Below are 22424 nucleotides of genomic sequence, written 5' to 3' on the forward strand. Positions count from 1 at the left end.
AAGTGGAATGTATATAAGCAAAAAGTAATGCTTGAAGAGAAAACGATAAATCCTTCTTCTTCTTCTTTTTGTTTTTTTTTTTTTTTTTTGACTGCTGATACACACGCGTACGCATAAATGATGAAGAGAGTGTTTTATTAATGTTTAGGGATGATCTTTATCAACTAATTGTTGTGTTACTGCTAACACATAATCCTTATTAATCGAGTGTTGTGTTAATAAATTATTTACTACTGTCAGTCAACTATACATTAATTTAAAAAAAAAATCCATGTAAGTTTTAAGTATAGTGATGTATACGTACTACACATTCAGCATAATTGCATATCTATATAATATCTAGAGAAAAGTGCATAAAACCCCCTGAACTATGGGGTTTTGCAAGTTACCCCTCTAAATTACAAAAATCCCCTTGTACTTTAATTTTGTTGCAATTAAATCCACCAGGTTAATGGCCAGTGCCGAAAATTCTAAAAGACAATTATACCCTTAAAATAAACGACGTAGTTTCGAGTTTTCAACACCGTACTCCTCCTCCGACCTCAACCCCTTAGCCACCGCCATGCCATCGTTGTCGCCACAACATTTTTTCTCTCTACATTCTCTATTCCAATCCAGAGAGAGAGAAAACGATTACAAATTTACAAACAACATACTCTGATTCATTCACTCTCATCTGCAATTGAAATCACAAACAAACACGCACACACAAAACTGTAATTTATTGTAAATTATTCAAATGCATTGGCCTCCAAGAAGGCACGAAACAAGTAATTCAACTAAATCTGAGTTGTCGTCATCACTTTTGTGTGATTGTACCGATGGATCTGATGTTGAGAATTGGTGGGGTGGGGGAAGAAAAGGATTGGGGATTTCATGGTTCTAGGGTTTTAAGAAGAGGAGGCTACAGAGGAGACAATACAGCTACACTTCTCAACAAGCATGAGGAGTATTACGATATCGAGCAACAATGGGTTTGACAACAGCACCATCATCCTCGCCGAACTCACTACCGAGACAAGTTTCTCGTTGCCCACCTGTGCCACGCCTTTGCACCACCTGCCAGATCCGCCAGCCATGTCACACTTCTCTGCACCGTTACGCTAGCCCATCGCCTTGCCCGCCGTTCAGCCCGCCTTACTCGTCAGTCCATTCCATCGTCCGTTCCAAGCTCACCTGCCCATGCCGCCATTTCCATAGCCAAACCATCCATAGCCGAGCACACCGCCATCCGTGTTCCAAGCACACAGCCGTCCACAGTTCACTACCGAGCCCCTACGAGCTCGCCGCTGTAATACCCCTAATTTTGTAAAGGATATAATTGGAATTTACATTTTTTTTTTTTTTTTTTTGTGCATTTTAGGTGTTTACGTGACTATATGTGTTATGTGGTTTCTGTATTGTATTTAATTGGTTAATTGTTTTCTTTACTTGGATTGGTTGTGTAATTGATTATTTTGTTTTTGTCTAATTATTTGCATCAATTGGTTAATTGGTTTTTTTTTTTAATTTTCTTTTATTTAATTAAATTAGTTTTAAATTTTTAAATGTTTTGTTAGGTTAAATTATTAGTGTATTTCATTTTAATGTTAAATTAGGGTTTTAGTTTGATGGACCGCGTTATTGGGCTGATTAGGGTTTAGTTGGGTGTCCATCTCTAATGCAAATACACGTAGGGTATATATGCCTATATATACTGTTATAAGTCTGTTTAGGGTTAAAAGCACCAACCCTATTCACGAACAGTGAGCATATAGAGGGACGTGAAAACAGAGAGAGAAAACTATAAGGAAAACAGAGGGATTTGTTGTTAGGGTTTCGGCTGCGGATTAAAGGACAGGCCTAGGAGGAGGGAAGGTTGCACAATAGGAGATTGACAGTGAATTGGACGTCGTCGGAAAACCTAGAAAAACGGCGACAAGGTTTTTTTTCAAAAACCACAGAGGCAAGTTCTATTCTGTCTCTCTCTATTTGCCCTGTGTTCTGTGCACCTAGATAGTCTCTAGGGTTTAATTAATCATTAATTGAAACCATATATGTTCATTGTATGCTATATTTATGATCTGTGTGTGGTGAAATTAACTTTGTAATAATTCGCACATGTCTGTGTTTAAATTTTGTTCTTTAAGTATGCTAAATCAGTACAGTTGTAAATACTGGAATTGTTTGCAACCATTGAATACAAAATATCAGAATGCTACTGGGATTATATATAAAACTCATGGGGTCAGTGTTATCCTGTTTAAATATGTGTTGCAATTTATTCTGTTTCAGTTCATGCTTATTGAATTTCAGTGTTAATCTTTAAACATGTTTAATCAGTAGGTGTTCTAAGATTTTTCAATGATGCTAACTAGTGTAACTAATGGATTAAATGTTACTGGATACTCTTATGACCCTTAAGATTAGTTTTAAAACCCAACAGAAAAGTTGCAACTGGCCGAAGTTGAAGCAGGGGTCAGAAATGGAGTGCAGTTGAGTAGAGGACTCTCAGAGGAGGTGAGAGCCGGCTCTATGGAAGTGGGAGCCATCTCCCACACTCTTAAGGCTGGCTCTAAGGTCCCTAGAGCCTGCTCCCATGCACAAAGAGCCTGCTCCAAAATTTTTGGAGCAGACTCTCTCTCAAATTTTGTTTTCCAGTTACGTTTTGATGCACTGTTGAGACTGTTTGAAGGTGGAATTGTTCTAGGTAATTAATGGGACTTCACAGAGGGATTTAATGGGTGATTTGGGGTGTTATTAAGACCTTAAATTAATTTAAGTGATCTTTAGGTCAAGGGGACAAACAGTATATAATTAATGAACTTCTTATGCTGTTAACGGAGGGAAGACGGATTAATTGCTTAACTAAATTTTAGCAATTTAATGGGGTTGAGTATGTTTATAAAACTTAATTTTAAATGCATAAAAAGGTCATTTACTTATTAGTTTTGATCTATGCATACTCTGGATGCTAATTGTTGAAGTATTAAATCTTTTTCTGCAATTAGATGGATTATTGGTTGGATTTAAATTGCTGGAATGTTAAACACTGTTCTGCAATTATTTGGAATGGTTTGGACTGTAAATTGCTAAACTTTTATTTATATGTTGTAATTTACATGGTTTTGGATTTAAATTGCTGAAACACTAAATACTCTTCTGCAATTATTTGGAATGGTTTTGGACTGTAAATTACTAAAATATTACGTGTTTGTTGTAATTTACACGGATATGGAGGATTGTATGCACCGGTATGGGACGGTGACATACTAGGATGGCTTAGCTCAGAAACACTAAGATCTACCCTATTGGAATAAGGGAATGAATTATAAATAAATCTTACTTATATTTATGCTAAGTCAAAGAAGCTGCACAAGCTGAATGACTAGCTGAATTACTTGTTGTCTATGTTGAGTCAAAGAAGCTGCACAAGCTGAATGGCCAACTGGATTTCTTATGGATGGATAGGAACAAATTTTAAATATATGATTATGGTACCATGGGATGAGCTTGAGTCTCAGACTCGTTGGTTAGGGTGCGTATATGCAGTGGATGCGTAGCTGGTTATAGTAGGTTGAGGTGTACCCTGTTAGGTCTAGGTACTCATGCCCACCTTCGGGTGCGTTTTTGCATGTTGCCTTCTATTCAGGTTGAGACCCCCTACATAGTTTAGTGAATGTACCTTAGTGTGGATATTTATATATGTATGGACTAGATAGCTATTGCTGAGATATCTAGGGTGTATCTGCGTATCGGGTCACTGTATGGATTGCAGTTAGGATAGAACTTACATGTGAGCCTGACCCACTCTTATTTTTACAGGTGTTCGTCAGTTCCAGGCTTAGAACTTGATCGTGCTGATCAGATACAGTTATTCACTCCACCGACGACATAGGAGTATTTTCTTCTCATTATGGGCATTGGATTTCTTTGTAGTTGTTCATGTTCAGTATTGGAATTTTTAGTAGGGGTCCACGAGATGAATTCCCGAGTTATATTAGAAGTAAAGGGAAGTTGGTGTATTCAAACTAGTTCTTGTATATAAAGTTTATTCGGAGGTTTTTCCATTAAAGGATTTTCATTTTAGTTCTTTTCAACAAAATTTTATTCAATCCTGTTTTCTATATTGTATTCTGTGTTCGTTAAATTGCTAATTGATTTGATATCCTCGGGTTATCGGGCGTGGGCCTGCCCAACCTGCATCCGGAAATCCCGGGGTATCACAGTTGGTATCAGAGCACTCCAGGTTCTAGTGTCCTTAGGAGTGTTTTCGTTATAAGACTTCTGCGTTGCGTCTCTTAAAAACTTAGAGCCATGTTAGGATTCGTTATACTCTCTTTACGGTTCGTTAGGAGGAATGGATGACAATTATATTCCATAGTTATGGAATGGTTGACACAAAGAGGAGGATGTGATCCACGGCGAAAGCAATACGGACCTAACAGAGTAAAAGAGTATGTTTTCGAGTGCTTTGCCAGAAACAGAACTTGGGGATTGAAGGTTTAGTTCCGGAGTTGGCGTTACTTCGAAAGTATAAGCCACAGAAGGATTAAGGTGTAGGTATTAGGTCACCTTATGGCGAAGCCAACACAATTTCGGTTGTTCTTAAAAAGAAGATAAACGAAGAATAGGTGTCCGAAGAGGATCCTAAGGGAGGAGATTTCCACATATCCAATAAAAGGGGATATAGAAATTTGAGGATGAAGGATGGCACAAGTGTGCTCTCATTCACCAGCAGTATAATGAATGGTACTAATGGAGTTGGTGTGAACCAATCTACATATAGTTTAAGTTTCGTATCATCTTTCCAGGAGTTATTTGAGAAGTACTCTTTAGGAGTTTGGGAATCGGATTGAGTTCTTACCAGAATAAAGACGTGATTTTATATCACATTCCGGAGAGTATGGGGGTTAAATTGTAACGTTCTAAGTTGCTTATTAAAGCCACGTTAGATGGGTTGCATTCCGCATATAAGGAGGAGGAGAGTTAAGCTCGTTGGTTTCTGTTTAGGCAAACAATTGATGTTATTAAGCTATGTTTAATGGATGGGTTTCGAGGTTGGATGGTTACCTACGAAACTATAAAAAGAAAGGGTGAACCAATCTAGAAAGGTTGAGTCCAAAGGAGACTTACTTTTCTAGAAGGAACAATGTTCAGAGGAAGATTATATTTTTGTTTATGGTATGCGTTTTATGTGTTTCATTTTTGTTATTGTATGTATCTTATGTGTTTCATTTGTTTTTTTTGTTAATTAGTTTGGATTGGGAGAATGGTTTCGTTGGGGGCACACATATGTGATCAGCTAACTATTGTTTTACTAACACGGAGTAATAGCGTTATGTGCACTAGGATTTGTGAGCGTGTGGTCATGGGATTTGGTAGATATACATGAGTCTAGCCAATCTATTGGACCTGAACATATATCATTATGGTATGTTACTTGGGATCGGATAATTAACCTATCAGTACGCGTCAACTAACCTAAAAACGATGGGTTTAATATGCTTTACACTATATAAGGATTTGTTGTTACAACACCCTAGGATTGGTGGATATCATTATGATTGTATTCATGGGGTTGTGGTAGATAAAAACCGTTGAAATGCTACCATGGTTGGTGAAAGGTGTCGGAGGTGCAGAATATCTTCAGGGAAATTTCTAAAGTGACCACCAAGACGGAAGAAGGATTTCGTGCTGGTTTAGGTATTTATTGAAAATGATGCCGAGAGAGGATGGGGGGTGAATGACTGATTAAATATTCATCAGTCTATTCGTAACCAAGACACTACTGATGAGGGAGTCATTTCAAGGGGTTGCTGGTGTTACACTTGGAGAGGGAACCAAAAGTTTCTACACTGTATAAAATGTGAATTTTTTTTTTTTTTTGGGTCCTAATTTGCAATAATTAGCTGTTGTTACGACATTAATGACTCTATGGAGGATGGAAATTTTTCATATTGGTTTGAAGCGAAACAAGGAGTTAATTGACACTTATTTATATTAGAGAAGTAAGATGTGTCAAGAACAGGAAGGTGAAACCAAACACCTATATAAAGAAGCGGTGCACGGTGTGTGTGAAAAGTCATAGTGAGTTGATTTTCGATGACTGGAATTTTCGGATTGATTTTATGATCGGTAAGTTTATCATTAATTGGTACTGCAACGATTCAGTTGCAGGGTTAGCTTTTGACGATGCTCCAAATTAAGTAATGGGTGCAGACGGAAGCTGGTGATACTAGACTAATGGTACTTTTGGTAGACAGATTGAAATGAGGATGTAAGGACTGAAATTCACAACACTTAATTCATTATTCATTCTGGTGGAAGCATGATGTTTCACGATATGGAGTAGACTTTTTGAGGATCAGGAGGAGGGACAAAATGACTTTGTCTTCCAGTCCAATATTTATTAGATGTTTGCAATGAACTAGCAGAGATCGTTAAATCTTTGCAGTCCTTTTCTATACAAAAGTGGAAATGATAGAGCATTTTCATGGATTTAGTTGAGGGATTGCTGATTATACCAAATGATCAGGATTCTGGATGGGATACCGGTTGATTTCTAATGAAATCAACTCCATTTTTAGTTTATTTTGGACTTGTAGGACATCAGTTCATATGGATAGAGTGGATTACGTGACGACTTAGATACATCAAAAATGGGGGTCAACCTCAAATATCAGAGCTGACCTAGAGGCAGTGTTACCTTACTCAGAAAGAGTATAAGGTACTAGAGGAGGATTTGTTGCATCTGTGAATACTGTCAGAGTGACTGAGATATAACATTTGTAGAAAAAAAATTTGATGCACTCGGACGGTTATACGGAACATCGAGACATCAAATGCCAGTTCTAGCAAACAGGTTTGGAAAGAGACATGTATATAACTGTCTATACGAGTAACACCTGTTAGAAAAAAAATGAGTCGGACTAGTCAGAAGTGGACGGTTGGTTGCGATAATTGACATGTATTGGAATTTTAATTCCACACGGATGAAAAGTGGTGAATTAAGCAAGTTTGCTGCTCAACCTAATTCTTGTAATGTTCACTATTGGACTTCGCATTAGTTCTACATTGCACTGCTAAAAGAAGTATAACTGTACTTCATATCTCTCAATGGGGGTTTGGATCGAAAGTGTACATTTGATCATGGAGGAAATACTTAGGATAGATATCCTAGGTTTTTATGAAAAGATGGAAGTGCTTATTTCACTTCTTATATTATGGACACAAGAAGATTCGTATGACCATGTATGGGGTTTTTATATTAATAGAGCAGACCTATTACCTGTTGGTTTGGAATGGCAACAAAGGTTGTACAATAAGACCTTGGCTTCCTTAAAGGATTCATTGGGGAGAAATATTCTCCTTTGTAATGGATTGCGTGTGGTTTGGTAGTAGTGGTACGATTTTGTAAATCAGTACACTCATACACTAGAGTTCTCAATCAGGAAACAGTTAATTGGGAATGTCTTCCGTATTGGAAGCAAAGTGCGTTTTTGAGGAAGGTCAGTTATTATGTCTTAAATTGACTTTTCATGGATGGTGGTTCTCTATTTAGGCAATAGCCTATCGATTAGTGTTTTTAAAATGTTGGGATGGGATGCATAGAAGTTTTACATATCTATGCTATAAAACTTGGTGGACTATGGATCTTTACCCTGTATAAAAACATTGGGCAAGGATGAGTAGTTGCTACATACAACTTATGTGTTGAATAATTTTTATGTTTCCTTCATATTGGACCCATAAATTTTCTTGGAGGTTGTGGAATTCCGTGGCGCTCCTACACAGAGTCAGCGTCCACAATGGAATGTCAATGAATTTTAATGAAAATAATTCAAAATTTCGTGAATTCTGAGAACGGAATTCCGTTTGTTAGAGGGGAAGAATGTAATACCCCTAATTTTGTAAAGGATATAATTGGAATTTACATTTTTTTTTTTTTTTTTTTTGTGCATTTTAGGTGCTTACGTGACTATATGTGTTATGTGGTTTCTGTTTTGTGTTTAATTGGTTAATTGTTTTCTTTACTTGGATTGGTTATGTAATTGATTATTTTGTTTTTGTCTAATTATTTGCATTAATTGGTTAATTGGTTTTTTTTTTCTTCTATTTAATTAAATTAGTTTTAAATTTTTAAATGTTTTGTTAGGTTAAATTATTAGTGTATTTCATTTTAATGTTAAATTAGGGTTTTAGTTTGATGGACCACGTTATTGGGCTGATTAGGGTTTAACTGGGTGTCCATCTCTAATGCAAATAGACGTAGGGTATATATGCCTATATATACTGTTATAAGTCTGCTTAGGGTTAAAAGCACCAACCCTATTCACTAACAGTGAGCATATAGAGGGACGTGAAAACAGAGAGAGAAAACTGTAAGGAAAACAGAGGGATTTGTTGTTAGGGTTTTGGCTGCGGATTAAAGGACGGGCCTAGGAGGAGGGAAGGTTGCACAATAGGAGATTGACAGTGAATTGGACGTCATCGGAAAACCTAGGAAGACGGCGACAAGGTTTTTTTTCAAAAACCACAGAGGCAAGTTCTATTCTGTCTCTCTCCCTTTGCCCTGTGTTCTGTGCACCTAGATAGTCTCTAGGGTTTAATTAATCATTAATTGAAACCATATATGTTCATTGTATGCTATATTCATGATCTGTGTGTGGTGAAATTAACTTTGTAATAATTCGCACATGTCTGTGTTTAAATTTTGTTCTTTAAGTATGCTAAATCAGTACGGTTATAAATACTGGAATTGTTTGCAACCATTGAATACAAAATATCAGAATGCTACTGGGATTATATATAAAACTCATGGGGTCAGTGTTATCCTGTTTAAATATGTGTTGCAATTTATTCTGTTTCAGTTCGTGCTTATTGAATTTTAGTGTTAGTCTTTAAACATGTTTAATCGGTAGGTGTTCTAAGATTTTTTAATGATGCTAACTAGTGTAACTAATGGATTAAATGTTACTGGATACTCTTAGGACCCTTAAGATTAGTTTTAAAATCCAACAAAAAAGTTGCAACCGGCCGGAGTTGAAGCAGGGGTCAGAAACGGAGTGCAGTTGAGTAGGGGACTCTCAGAGGAGGTGAGAGCCGGCTCCATGGAAGTGGGAGCCGGCTCCCACACTCTTAAGGCTGGCTTTAAGGTCCCTAGAGCCGGCTCCCATGCACAAAGAGCCTGCTCCAAAATTTTTGGAGCAGGCTCTCTCTCAAATTTTGTTTTCCAGTTACGTTTTGATGCACTGTTGAGACTGTTTGAAGGTGGAACTGTTCTAGGTAATTAATGGGACTGCACAGAGGGATTTAATGGGTGATTTGGGGTGTTATTAAGACCTTAAATTAATTTAAGTGATCTTTAGGTCAAGGGGACAAACAGTATATAATTAATGAACTTCTTATGCTGTTAACGGAGGGAAGACGGATTAATTGCTTAACTAAATTTTAGCAATTTAATGGGGTTGAGTATGTTTATAAAACTTAATTTTAAATGCATAATAAGGTCATTTACTTATTAGTTTTGATCTATGCATACTTTGGATGCTAATTGTTGAAGTATTAAATCTTTTTCTGCATTTAGATGGATTATTGGTTGGATTTAAATTGCTGGAATGTTAAACATTGTTCTGCAATTATTTGGAATGGTTTGGACTGTAAATTGCAAAACTTTTATTTATATGTTGTAATTTACATGGTTTTGGATTTAAATTGTTGAAACACTAAATACTCTTCTGCAATTATTTGGAATGGTTTTGGACTGTAAATTACTAAAATATTACGTGTTTGCTGTAATTTACACGGATATGGAGGATTGTATGCACCGGTATGGGACGGTGACATACTAGGAAGGCTTAGCTCAGAAACACTAAGATCTACCCTATTGGAATAAGGAAATGAATTATAAATAAATCCTACTTATATTTATGCTAAGTCAAAGAAGCTTGTAATACCCTTAATTTTTAAAGGATATTCCTAGAATTTATTTTATTATTGGTTGCATTTTATTTAATTATTTGTTTAATTGTGTTAATTAGAATTTAAATTATTTGTTAATTGTTTTGTTTTGTTTGTTTTATTTAATGATTTTAATTGTTGTATTTTGATTGGTTGTTTAATTATTTGTTATTTGTTTTGTGTTAGTTTGGTTGGTTGTTTTAGTTAATTATTTTTGTTTAATTATTTCAATTTCGTGGGTTATTTTAATGAGATTAAGTTTAAGGTTTTATTTATTGCATTAGGTTATAGTGTTAATTGTATAATGGAGTTCGTATGTAGCCGACACTGTTTTACGACGTAGGTTTTGTTATGGGCCAACGAGGATTATAATTAGGGCTCTGTCTCTATATGTACAGGCAATAGGGTTATTTTACGTCTCTATATATAAATAGAACAGTGTATGGATTTAGGGTTCTAGAATACAAAAGCATTGTCACGTACCCAAGATACAGAGGGAGAAATAGTGAGCAGTTGTGAGAGAAACAGAGCAAGGCTTGAGGGGAATTTTACAGAGAAGATCAAGGAGGTTGAGTAAGGTTTAGAGGCGGAGTTAGAGGAGGCTGGAAAGTAGTCTGTGGTTGCCGGAAGTTAGGACGACGGCGACAAGTTTTGAGTCTAAAACTATAGGCAAGTTCTTCTCTTTCTCCTTCTCTTTAGCTCGTGTTCTGTGCACCTAGATAATCTCTAGGGTTTAACCAATCAATAACTGGAAGATATATGTTTAATATATGTCATGTGAATGATCTATTATGTTGAAAAATCAATCTGTTACAGTTCATGCATGTCTCGTTTCAGTTTTCTGTTCTTTAAGCATGTTGCTCTGTTATAACTTTAGTCTTTGGAATTGCTTTTAATCTTTTTAAATGAACCATGGGGATGTTATTGGGATTGATATAGGATCTTTAGGTTTAGTGGTAAAGGGGAACAGAGGGTTTGGAAGAGAACTGAAATTTTCTTAAATTAATTTTCAGTGTTGTTCTTCAAGCATACCAATTTAATGGCTTCGGTTAATCTCTGTAATTGGTTTCAAATTATTGTAATAAAATCTTGGGGATGCTATTAGGCTTAAATATGACTCTTAAATTAGTTTTAAAACCCAACAGAAAGATTGCAACTGGCCGGAGTTGGAACAGAGGTCAGAACGAAGCTGAAACGGAGGGGAGGCTCGCAGGGGGAGAGAGAGCCGGCTCTGGAATGCCAAGCCCCGGCTCCCACCTGTTTAGAGCCGGCTCCAAGGTGGTGGTAGAGCCGGCTCTATGCTGATTTAGAGCCTGCTCTATTTTTCTAGAGCAGGCTCTTTCATTTTTTAATGCGTACAATGTTTTTTGGCTGCTGTTTGGGCACTTGTGGTTCTTGAACAGTTTTAAGAATTTAATGGACTTTTAAATAAATAATTTATGATGTAATAAAGGTCTTGAATTGCATCAAGTACCCTCTTGGTATTAGTGGAATTAACAGCGCGTTATTTATCAACTTTGCGTACGATTAACGGCTGAAAGGAAATTTATTGTCTAATTTTGATTTGACAATTTAAGGGGCTATAATATGAATCTAAATTAAATTTTAGATGTATGATGAAGTCTTTTATTTAATATTTTGGACTTGTGGCTTAGTGTGTGTCCCGGTGCTAAAGGGTAAAACAGAAAATAGGTATACAACTTAGTACGCTGTTACCGGATAGAAGGAACTAAATCGCTTAAATTAATTTAGCGATTTATTGGACTATAATATTATTATAGAACTGATTTTAAAAAAAAAAACATGATAGGGTCATTGTTATATCAAATTTAAACTATGCATGTTTTTAGATGTTAATTGTTAGAATATTATATTATTCAATGCAGTTACATGGATTAATACTGGATTTTAATTGCTAGATTGTTAAACTTCTTTCTGCAATTATTTGGTTATTAGTTTTGGATTGTAAATTACTAAAATGTTATATATGATGTAATTTACAAGGATATGGAGGATTGTATGCACCGGTATGGGACGGTGACATATTAGAGACGGTTTAACTCAAAACGCCTAAACCTAACCTAATGGATTGATAGAATGGATTGAAAGATATCGAATCCTAATTGTAACTAAGTCAGATCAGCTGTAACCAAGTTGGATGACTTCCTGGATTAATGGATTGTAGTTAAGTTATATCAACTGATTAAGTTGAGTGACTAACTGGTTAGTTTATTGTATATCAGTTTAACAAGTAGTTGAACTACATACCTTAGATTTGGATGGATTTTATATATATGTTTATGGTACCACGAGCTGAGCTTGAGTCTCAAACTCGTTGGTTAGGGTGCGTATATGCGGTGGATGCGTAGCTGGTTATAATAGGTGGAGGTGTACCCTGTTAGGTCTAGGTACTCATGCCCACCTTTGGGTGCGTATTCGCATGTTGCCTTTTATTCAGGTTGAGACCCCTATTATAGACTAGTGAATGTCCCTTAGTGTGGATATATTTATACGTATGGTCTAGATAGATAATGTGAGGTGTCTACGGTGTATCTGCGTATCGGGTCACTGTATGGATTGCAGTTAGATTAGAACTTGCTTGTGGGTCTGACCCACTCCTTCATTATTCTTTTCAGGTACAAGACGGTTCCAGCTTTAGAGCTTGATCGTGCTTGTCGAGGACAGTCTCACCTTCATCTGATTACGTAGGACTTCTCTCGATGTTTCTAGCATTATCTATTTTCAGTTTTCAGTTTCAGTTGAACTTTTGGTTAGGGGTCCATCAGTGGATTCCCAAGTTGTAACCTTGAAGTTTTGGGAGGATTGGAGTTTTATTATTTCAGTTATGCATGGAGGGTTTATAATTAATGTTTCTTTCAGTTTTATTCCATCTTTATTATTTTATTTTTGTAATCTGTGTTCATTTTAAAATACTTTAATTATTTGATATTCCCTCGGGTTCGGGCCTGGGCCTGATCAACCCGTGTCTCGGATCCGAGGGGTATCACAAAGCTGCACAAGCTGAATGACTAGCTGGATTACTTGTTGTCTATGTTGAGTCAAAGAAGCTGCACAAGCTGAATGGCCAACTGGATTTCTTATAGATGGATAGGAACAAATTTTAAATATATGATTATGGTACCACGGGATGAGCTTGAGTCTCGGACTCGTTGGTTAGGGTGCGTATATGCAGTGGATGCGCAGCTGGTTATAGTAGATTGAGGTGTACCCTGTTAGGTCTAGGTACTCATGCCCACCTTTGGGTGCGTTTTTGCATGTTACCTTCTATTCAGGTTGAGACCCCCTATATAGATTAGTGAATGTACCTTAGTGTGGATATTTATATATGTATGGACTAGATAGCTATTGCTGAGATATCTAGGGTGTATCTGCGTATCGGGTCACTGTATGAATTGCAGTTAGGATAGAACTTGCATGTGGGCCTGACCCACTCTTATTTTTACAGGTGTTCGTCAGTTCCAAGCTTAGAGCTTGATCGTGCTGATTAGATACAGTTATTTACTCCACCGACGACGTAGGAGTATTTTCTTCTCATTATGGGCATTGGATTTCTTTGCAGTTGTTCATGTTCAGTATTGGAATTTTTAGTAGGGGTCCACGAGATGGATTCCCGAGTTGTAGTAGAAGTAAAGGGAAGTTGGTGTATTCAAACTAGTTCTTGTATATAAAGTTTATTCAGAGGTTTTTCCATTAAAGGATTTTCATTTTAGTTCTTTTCAGCAAAATTTTATTCATTCCTGTTTTCTATATTATATTCTGTGTTCGTTAAATTGCTAATTCATTTAATATCCTCGGGTTATCGGGCGTGGGCCTGCCCAACCCGCATCCGGAAATCCGGGGGTATCACAGCCATCGCCTCCATCTGCAGCCAAGCTTCTTCTTTACGGCTGAGTCAATCGAGCTTTCATCACAGCCAAGTCCTTCGTGCATAAATCGCTATCATCCGAGGCCGAGCCATCCTGCCGGGTCTCTTCTTTCTCTCTGGTCTCTTCCTCTCTCCCCGTTCTCTGGTTTAGGGGTGCTTAAAGGGTGTAATTGTTACAATAATAAGAGGTTTTAGTATCTTTTCAAGCTCACAAGGATATTATAGTCATTAAAATTATAGTGTATATGACGTTGTCACTTTAATGGTAAGATCCGACCGAAACAGTGACGGATCCAACTGGAACATTGATATATGGAGTATCTGCAACAAATTTGTATAGTTCAGGGGATTTTTTGTAATTTTGATAGTTTAGGGGGTTAGTTGCAAGTTTGCCGATAGTACAGGGGTTTTTTTTGCACTTTTCTCTAATATCTATATAAGAAGATATGTTTGCAAAAAGTAAAGTTGATTAATTTTTTGCTTATATATATATATATATATATATATATATATATATATATATGATCTGCTAATAGAGTAGCCCATATATAATTCACCTCGTAATAAACTTTTGAAGTTTATTAATTTTTATTTCTTCTAATCAAATTCTCAAAACTGATACAATATACAAAAGCCAAAATATATATTGAAAAAAAAAATGATTTGATCTTATTAGGATTTATTTTTTTCTCTTCAAGCAAACATATACCATTATATGTATTTTCCCCTTTTATTTTATGAACCAATAGAGACTTCTCAATCCTTTATTTTCCCTTGAATTTTGCAAACTGGAAAAGAGAACCGTGAGTTAGAGAGAGAAAGAATGAAAATGAAGATACCACTCTCAAGTAGGATTCGGACTAAGCTTAGACTAATTTGATTGGAGAGAGTATCATTACTCATATTCTCATAGTATAGGAGTGCTATATACATATTACCTTATATTTTATATTTTTGAAACTTTTATATATATATATCTATATCTATACTATTATTAAATGCGCAAAGAGTTTCATTATTTCAGTATTTTAGTATTTATTTATTTATATAAAAAATATTTATTAATGAATATAAAAATAGTTTTTATAAAAATAGTTTCTATAAAACTCTAAAAATTACCTAATAAAATCAATCACAATAATATATTAATTAATTAATATAAAAAGAATAGTTATTTTTTTATGAATAATTATCACAATATAACCGGTCCGCCCAGTTATGATTATGTCATTATTAGAAGAGGACACATGTCATCATCGTATTAATTCAAGAACCCTATAAATAGAGGCATGGAGGAAGGAGTACACAAATTCAGAATTTCAGAGTAAAATATAGAAGCTCTGCCAAAGAGTTTCAGTATTTGTTTATTTATATAAAACAATGTTTATTAGTTGATATAAAAAGAATTTTTATAAAAAATACTCTATAAAACTCTAAAATCTACATAATAAAATTCAAATTAACCTATTTATCTATTTATTATTATGAATTTTTTAATAAAAAAATCTAATTAGATAAGAATTATTAATATAAAAATAGTTTCTATAAAACTCTAAAAATTACCTAATAAAATAAATCACAATAAAATATTTATTAATTGACATAAAAAGAATAGTTATTTTTTATAGATAATTGTCACAATATAACAAGCCCGACCCATTTATGATTATGTCATTATCAGGAGAGTACACATGTCATCATCATATTAATTCAAAAAGCCTATAAATAAAGGCGTGGAGGAAGGGATATAAAAATTGAGAATTGTATAAATCCAAAATTCCAGATTAAAATACAAAAATTCTGCCAAAAAGTTTCAGTATTTATTTATTTATATAAAAAAAATATTTATTAATTAATATAAAAAGAGTTTTTATAAAAAATAAAAAATAAAAACTTTATAAAACTCTAAAATCTACCTAATAAAATTCAAATTAACCTATTTATCTATTTATTATTATGAATTTTTTGATAAATGAAAATCTAATTAGACTAAAATTATTAGCATAAAAAAAAATTATTAATTGATATGTAAAATAAAATAATTTTTCCAAAACTCGACCACAAATTAGCTTTTATTATGAGTTACTTAGCAAAATGAAATCTAATTAGATAAGGATATATTTAAAGAAAATAAAATAATTTATATAAAATTCTATAAAAAATTACCTATTTTATTTTCAATAAAACTCTATCACATTAGACAAAGATTTATTTAAAGAATTTCAATAAAACTCTAACACAAATTACCTATTTATTTATTTATTATGAGTTTTTTTTAATAAAAGGTAATCTAAGACAATTGTTATTAACATAAAAAAATATTTATTAATTGATATAAAAAGAGGTTTTAAGAGAGTTTCTATAAAACTCTAATACAAATTACCTATTTATCTATTTATTATGAGTTTTTTAATAAAAGGAAATCTAATAAGATAAGAATTATTAATATAAAAAATATTTATTAATTGATATAAAAAGAGTTCCTATTAAACTCTAACACAAATTACCTATTTATCTATTTATTATAAGGTTTTTTTTTTTAAAAAAAAAAAATTATAATTAAACAAGAATATATTTAAAGAAAATAAAAAATTTCTATAAAATCTACCACAAATTAGCGAACTCTAAAATCTACCTAATAAAATTCAATTTAAGCTATTTATCTATTTATTGTTATGAATTTTTTAATAAACGAAAATCTAATTAGATAAGAATTATTAATATAAAAAATATTTACTAATTGATATATAAAATAAAATAATTTTTCTAAAACTCTACCACAAATTAATTTCTATTATGAGTTTCATAATAAAATGAAATCTAATTAGACAAGTATATATATTAAAAAAATTAAATAATTTATATAAAACTCTATCACTAATTACCTATTTTTTCTAAAACTCTACTACAAATTAACTTTTATTATAAGTTTTTTAATAAAATAAAATCTAATTAGACAATGATATATTTTAAAAACATATAAAATAATTTATATAAAACTCTATCACAAATTACCTAATTTATTTTTAATAAAACTCACAAATTACCTATTTTATTTTCAATTAAACTCTATTATACTAGACAAAGATATATTTAAAGAGTATCTATAAAAAAGTCTAACACAAATTACTTATTTATCTATTTATTATGAGTTTTTTAATAAAAAAATCTAATTAGACAAGTATTATTAATTTACAAAATTATTTATGAATTGATATAAAAAGAGGTTTTAAAAGAGTTTCTATAAAACTCTAATGTAAATTATCTATTTGTCTATTTATTATGTGTGTTTATTATAAAAGGAAATCTAATAAGAGAAGAATTATTAATATAAAAAATATTTATTAATTGATATAAAAAGAGTTTTTAAAAAGGTTTCTATTAAACTGTAACACAAATTACCTATTTATTTATTTATTATAAAATATTTATTAATTGATATAAAAAGGTTTTATAAAACTAGTTTCTATAAAACTCTAAAAATTACCTAATAAAATCAGTCACAGTAAAATATTTATTAATTGATATAAAAAGAATAGTTATTTTTTATGGATAATTATCACAATATAACTGGCCAGGCTCAGTTATGATTATGTAATTATCAGGAAAGAACACATGTCAACTTTCTATTAATCCAAGAAACCTATAAACAGAGGCATTGAGGAAGGAAGAAGGGGTAGAGAAATTGAGAATTTTAGAAATCCAGGAATTTAGAGAGAAATTCAGAGGGATGTAGACTCAGAATTATAGAATAAAATACAGAACCTTTGCCAAAAAGTTTCAGTTTTTATTTATTTTTCAAAGAGTTTCAGTATTTATTTCTCTATATTAAAAAAATTATTAATTGATATAAAAAGAGTTTTTATTTATAAAATACAGAATTCTCAATATACATGTGCACTGCTTTTTGGATTTTGGAAAATTTTTATTTTTTTTAATTTGCACTTTATTTTTATTTTTTATTTTTTATTTTTATCTTTACTTTTCTTTTATACTTTTATTTTTATTATATATATATATATATATATATATATATATATATATATATATTTGTTTATTGTCGGCGTTCTCCAATAGTGTCATTTTCGGTCATTTTATAAAATTATTTACTTTTATATATTTTATAAAATGGTTTAGAAATGGTAATTTAGTCAAATTTATGGTTTAAATTTGTCAAGAGGACTATTTGCACTAGATTGAAACTTTATGGGTATTTTTTGCACGAGAGGGGCATCCTCGAATAATGTCATTTTCAGTCATTTAACAAAATTATTATTTTTATATATTTTATAAAATGGTTTGGTAAGGGTAATTTAGTTAACTTAAGGTTTAAATTTGTCCGATGGACTTATTTGTAATAAATTAAAAACTTTGTGGGTATTTTTTGCACATAAGTGGTGTGATATACACTGTAAGCATACTTTAAGAGTATTTTTTGTACTTGACAATAGTATATATTTTTCTTGTAGTACACTACTAACCTAAATAGGTTATTTTTTTCTCAAATTACATAATTACTTTTTCAAATCTTTTGCGCTCTATTTGATAAGATCTAAAAAAAAATCTCTTTTAATAGGATCCGAGAAAAAAATATTTCTCTCTTAATAAATGTTTTTTTTTTTACATGGCCCAAAAAAAATTATTTATTTTTTATTTTTATTAAATAAATTAATTCTTTTGATAGGTTCCAAAAAAATATATAGTAGGCAAAAAAAATATATTTAAATAAATTATTTCTTTTGGCAACACTCTAAATAAAATTTAAAAAGTTATCAATGTTGAATAAATAAATTCTTTTGAAAGGACCTACAAAAATATATAAGAAAAAAAAAAAAAATTCTCTCAAATAAATAATCTCTTTTGATATGCCCAGTATATATACACACAGTGTATATTTATATCTTTTGACATGATAATAAAAAATTAAAAAATATTAAAGGGAAGTAAAGAACTTAATAAAAGTTAAAGCTTATATGTCACATGGTATAAAGATAGTTCACTTATTTATGGCCAATCAAATATAGTAGGTCTAATAATTCTGTCTAAGTGATTGGTGCAAGTATCATTACTTTTAAGAATCAGAAAAAGTAGTAAATAAAGAAATCAAATAAGGTGGCTGAATTTATTTCAAAAAAAATTTATTGTCCTTATTTAACACTGTCCTAATTGTGTAATTGCAAACTATTTGTGTGTGATTGGTCTACATCAACGGTGTACTTACAGCTGGTAAGTAGGTACAAAAGTGTGTAAACTATAAAAACGAGTCAAGGTGGCCATAAACTAGAGAGTCTTGACCAATTTGAAAGATCATTAGATGTAGTTGAAATGACAGAATTTGGGATTGTTCGATCAAGTAAGGGAAAGTCAATAGAATTCAAAATCCTTCTTAATTTCAATTATAACAACAATTACGAGTATATGTAAACCCCAGAATAGAAATTGTTACACTAATATTTAATGGGGAAGTCTTTTCAAAAAAAAAAAAATGATGGAGTATTAATTGGTTTAGGGAAATTATTGTCGTTCCATCTAAAAGGAAAAAGACAAAGGGAGTGCTAAGTCACAATTCGAGCGCTCCCGATCTCACTCTCCACGCATGCTCTTATTCATGTTTTCACTATTTGTGACTTAATTTTGCCGTTGCCACTTTATGTAACTTAAATGGAGTGTAGTTGTAGAATAGGAAAGGACCGATATCACCTTCCATTTTTTTATTTTTTATTTTTTATTTTTTATTTTTTATTTTTTCTATCTTTTAATATTTATAAGATCTAGTATTAAAGCCCACAAATTTATTATTATTATTATTATTATTATTTTTATCTTGTGACATGCAATCAAGTAAAGTTTTTTTCTTTCTCTCTCTCTTTTTTTCTTTTTTTTCTTTTTTTTTTTACAGATAAATAAATAAAAACTTGTGATAAATCTAGTATGGACATGATAGTTATTAAAATGAACATCCCAGCTCAGTCATATGAACTGTACGAGAACAATTTACATCAATATAATGAATAATACAATAACAAACAAAGAAACATAGAGTTGGGCAGTGTGAATCTTTCACGGGTTTTTGGCATCAAAGAAGAACATTTGGTCATTTCCGAAGATATGTATGAATAAATTGTTGTTTATCCTTGTGTGGGTGTGAATATATACTAGCATAATTTAAAGAAAAGAAAAGGATGAAGTGAAAGTAAATGTGTACAACCACCAACAATGAAACATATTACTACTACTGCACCCAACCCAAGTGATTTTTAGGGTTTGGATGTGTTTTTCTACTCCTGATTTTTTTTTGTCTCTCACTAACTGCTATAAGATTTAGTATTAAAGGCCAAATTTTTTTTTTATCTTGTGACATGCAATCTAGTAATTATTTTTAATCTTGTGTTGATTATACAATTACCAAGAAGGAAACAAAACTTGGGCTGTGAATCTTTCATGGGTTTGTGGCATCAGAGAAGAACATTTGGTCATTTTCCTAAGATATGTATGAATATATTGTTTAACCTTGTGTGTGTGAATATATACTACCATAATTCAAAGAAAAGAAAAGGATGAAGAGAAAGGGAATGTGATTATGCTAACGTAAAGTGGAAATGCCATTTTATGGCTTTCAATTGAAATTTCTCTCCCTTAACTTAAACAACAAGCTCTCTCTAACAAATCTAAAATATGCTCCGACTTTTCTTACAATTAATTTTATCATCTTTATTCTAGTCGTTATTTTGTACAATCAGACACTTTTTCATGTTTATTTCGCTTGCTTATAATCAATTTATCATCATCATTGTAGTCTTTATTTTGTACAAACTAGTTTGGTCACATTTCGGTCTTTATTTTGTACAAAGTAGTCTTTATTTCATCTACTCATCCACTCCACTTGCCGGATGTTGCTGTCCAGAGGAGACAAGCCTCCGTTGCCAAAGAAAGGCCTTGGTCTCTTTTTCATAGCAGCAGCAGCAGCCTGTGCACTCAAACCCGCTGGAGAAACCGGGCTGCCATTTGAGGTCAAGCAGCTGTCAGTAGAGCAATCGCCAATCTGGGCAGGGATGCTGGAAGATTTTTTGTTCTCCAGAGTTGCAGCTACTTCAGACAATGAAGGCATTTTTAGGGTCCCAACAGCTGCCATACTATTATAATTGTTTGAAACCTTGATAGCCAACTCGGGTAGCTCTTCCCTTGCAGCTTCAAGCCCAGCAGAGGCCGCAGCCTGGTCAATGAGAACTTTACATGCTTTCTCAAGAATTGACTCCAGATATTTGCCTTGAGCTTCAATGCGAAGTTGGAGACCGCGTTGAACCTGGTTACAATTGAACCATAACAATAAGCTTCTTTAAATCATAAAATTAGTATCAAATTGAAAAGTTAGTTATACATGCCAAAAAGTGGTTTTCAGACTAAGGTTGCATTTGGCTTGGCTTGTTTTTTCTATAATTATATATAGAACTCTTACTTTTCTCTTTTTATTAAAAGGTTGCATCAAGACAAGTATCAAAGTTGAACACTCTTATGTTACATAAAAAAGCACCATTTCACCATATATAGGAAATAATAGAAGAATAAGAAAAACATATGAATACTTATAGTGTCCCCCTGTATCATTTAGCTTGGAGATTTGAGAAACCTGAGACTTAAGACATATATAATCACCCAACACACAAGTTCACAAGTCCCTACAACATGGATTAAAAAAAAGGACACAATATTATCTTTTTTAGCAAATGACACAAACAAATGAAACAAACCTCCAGCTGTTCATGTAGTCTTCGCTAAACTTCCATCTGTACTCGCAAAAACTCAGTAACTTGGTACCCACTGTTTAAAAGATGAATAAGCTAACAACCAGGCAAGGAGAAACAACAAGCTTTGGTGGTAAAAAAGAAAAACAAAAATGCTTAACACGAAAAAAATAAGCCTACTAATCAATAAGAAAAGGAACTAACAGAAAAAACTTATGAAATGACATCAGGTGAGACCCACAAGAATATATCTATTAGTTCTTTGCCTTTCACGTTGTTTATTCTGCCTAGTTTATTGGCTTGAATACCATTATTCAAGGAAAAGATGGAACATACTCATTTAAATCTTGTGAGGTCATTTGTGATGACGATGATGTAGATAAAGCAGTGTTCTGAATCTCTCCAATGCATGATGCTGCAAATCAAAACTACATATTAGTATATTACTAATGAATCCAAGAGAATCTCAACTTCTGTTATTCATCACACTGAGAACAACCACCATTTTCACCCTTTAGTGTAGCAGATATTATTTGTTTCCACCCTGTACGTGACACACCCCCCAAAACCGATTTAGGTTGGGGTGTCTGGCACATGAAATATATATATATATATATATATATATATATATATATATATATATATATATATTTGCAAGAGAAACAAATTCTCAAAATATTTGCAGAGCAAAAAATAGGAAAATGCAATGGTTGTGGTGACAGATTAGAACAAGTGTACTCCAAGGGGAAGAAGAAGAAATGCTATAAATATCCAAGCCCCCTTGATGAAACTTCTACATTCAGAAAACCAAGGACACATTTGCAAAACAACTAATGGTGCAGCCAGCGATTTTT

General features: G+C 32.6%; 1 pseudogene; it reads right to left on the reverse strand.

Annotated features, from left to right (window-relative positions):
• Positions 1-20416: 20416 nt before the first annotated feature.
• LOC132273056 (protein PHR1-LIKE 2-like) lies at positions 20417-22075 on the reverse strand (annotated as a pseudogene).
• Between the last annotated feature and the right edge of the window lie 349 nt (positions 22076-22424).

Source organism: Cornus florida, unplaced genomic scaffold, assembly GCF_030987335.1.
Source record: "Cornus florida cultivar Cherokee Brave unplaced genomic scaffold, ASM3098733v1 CherokeeBrave_3.0.0_Hap2_Chr09, whole genome shotgun sequence".
NCBI classification, from domain to species: domain Eukaryota; kingdom Viridiplantae; phylum Streptophyta; class Magnoliopsida; order Cornales; family Cornaceae; genus Cornus; species Cornus florida.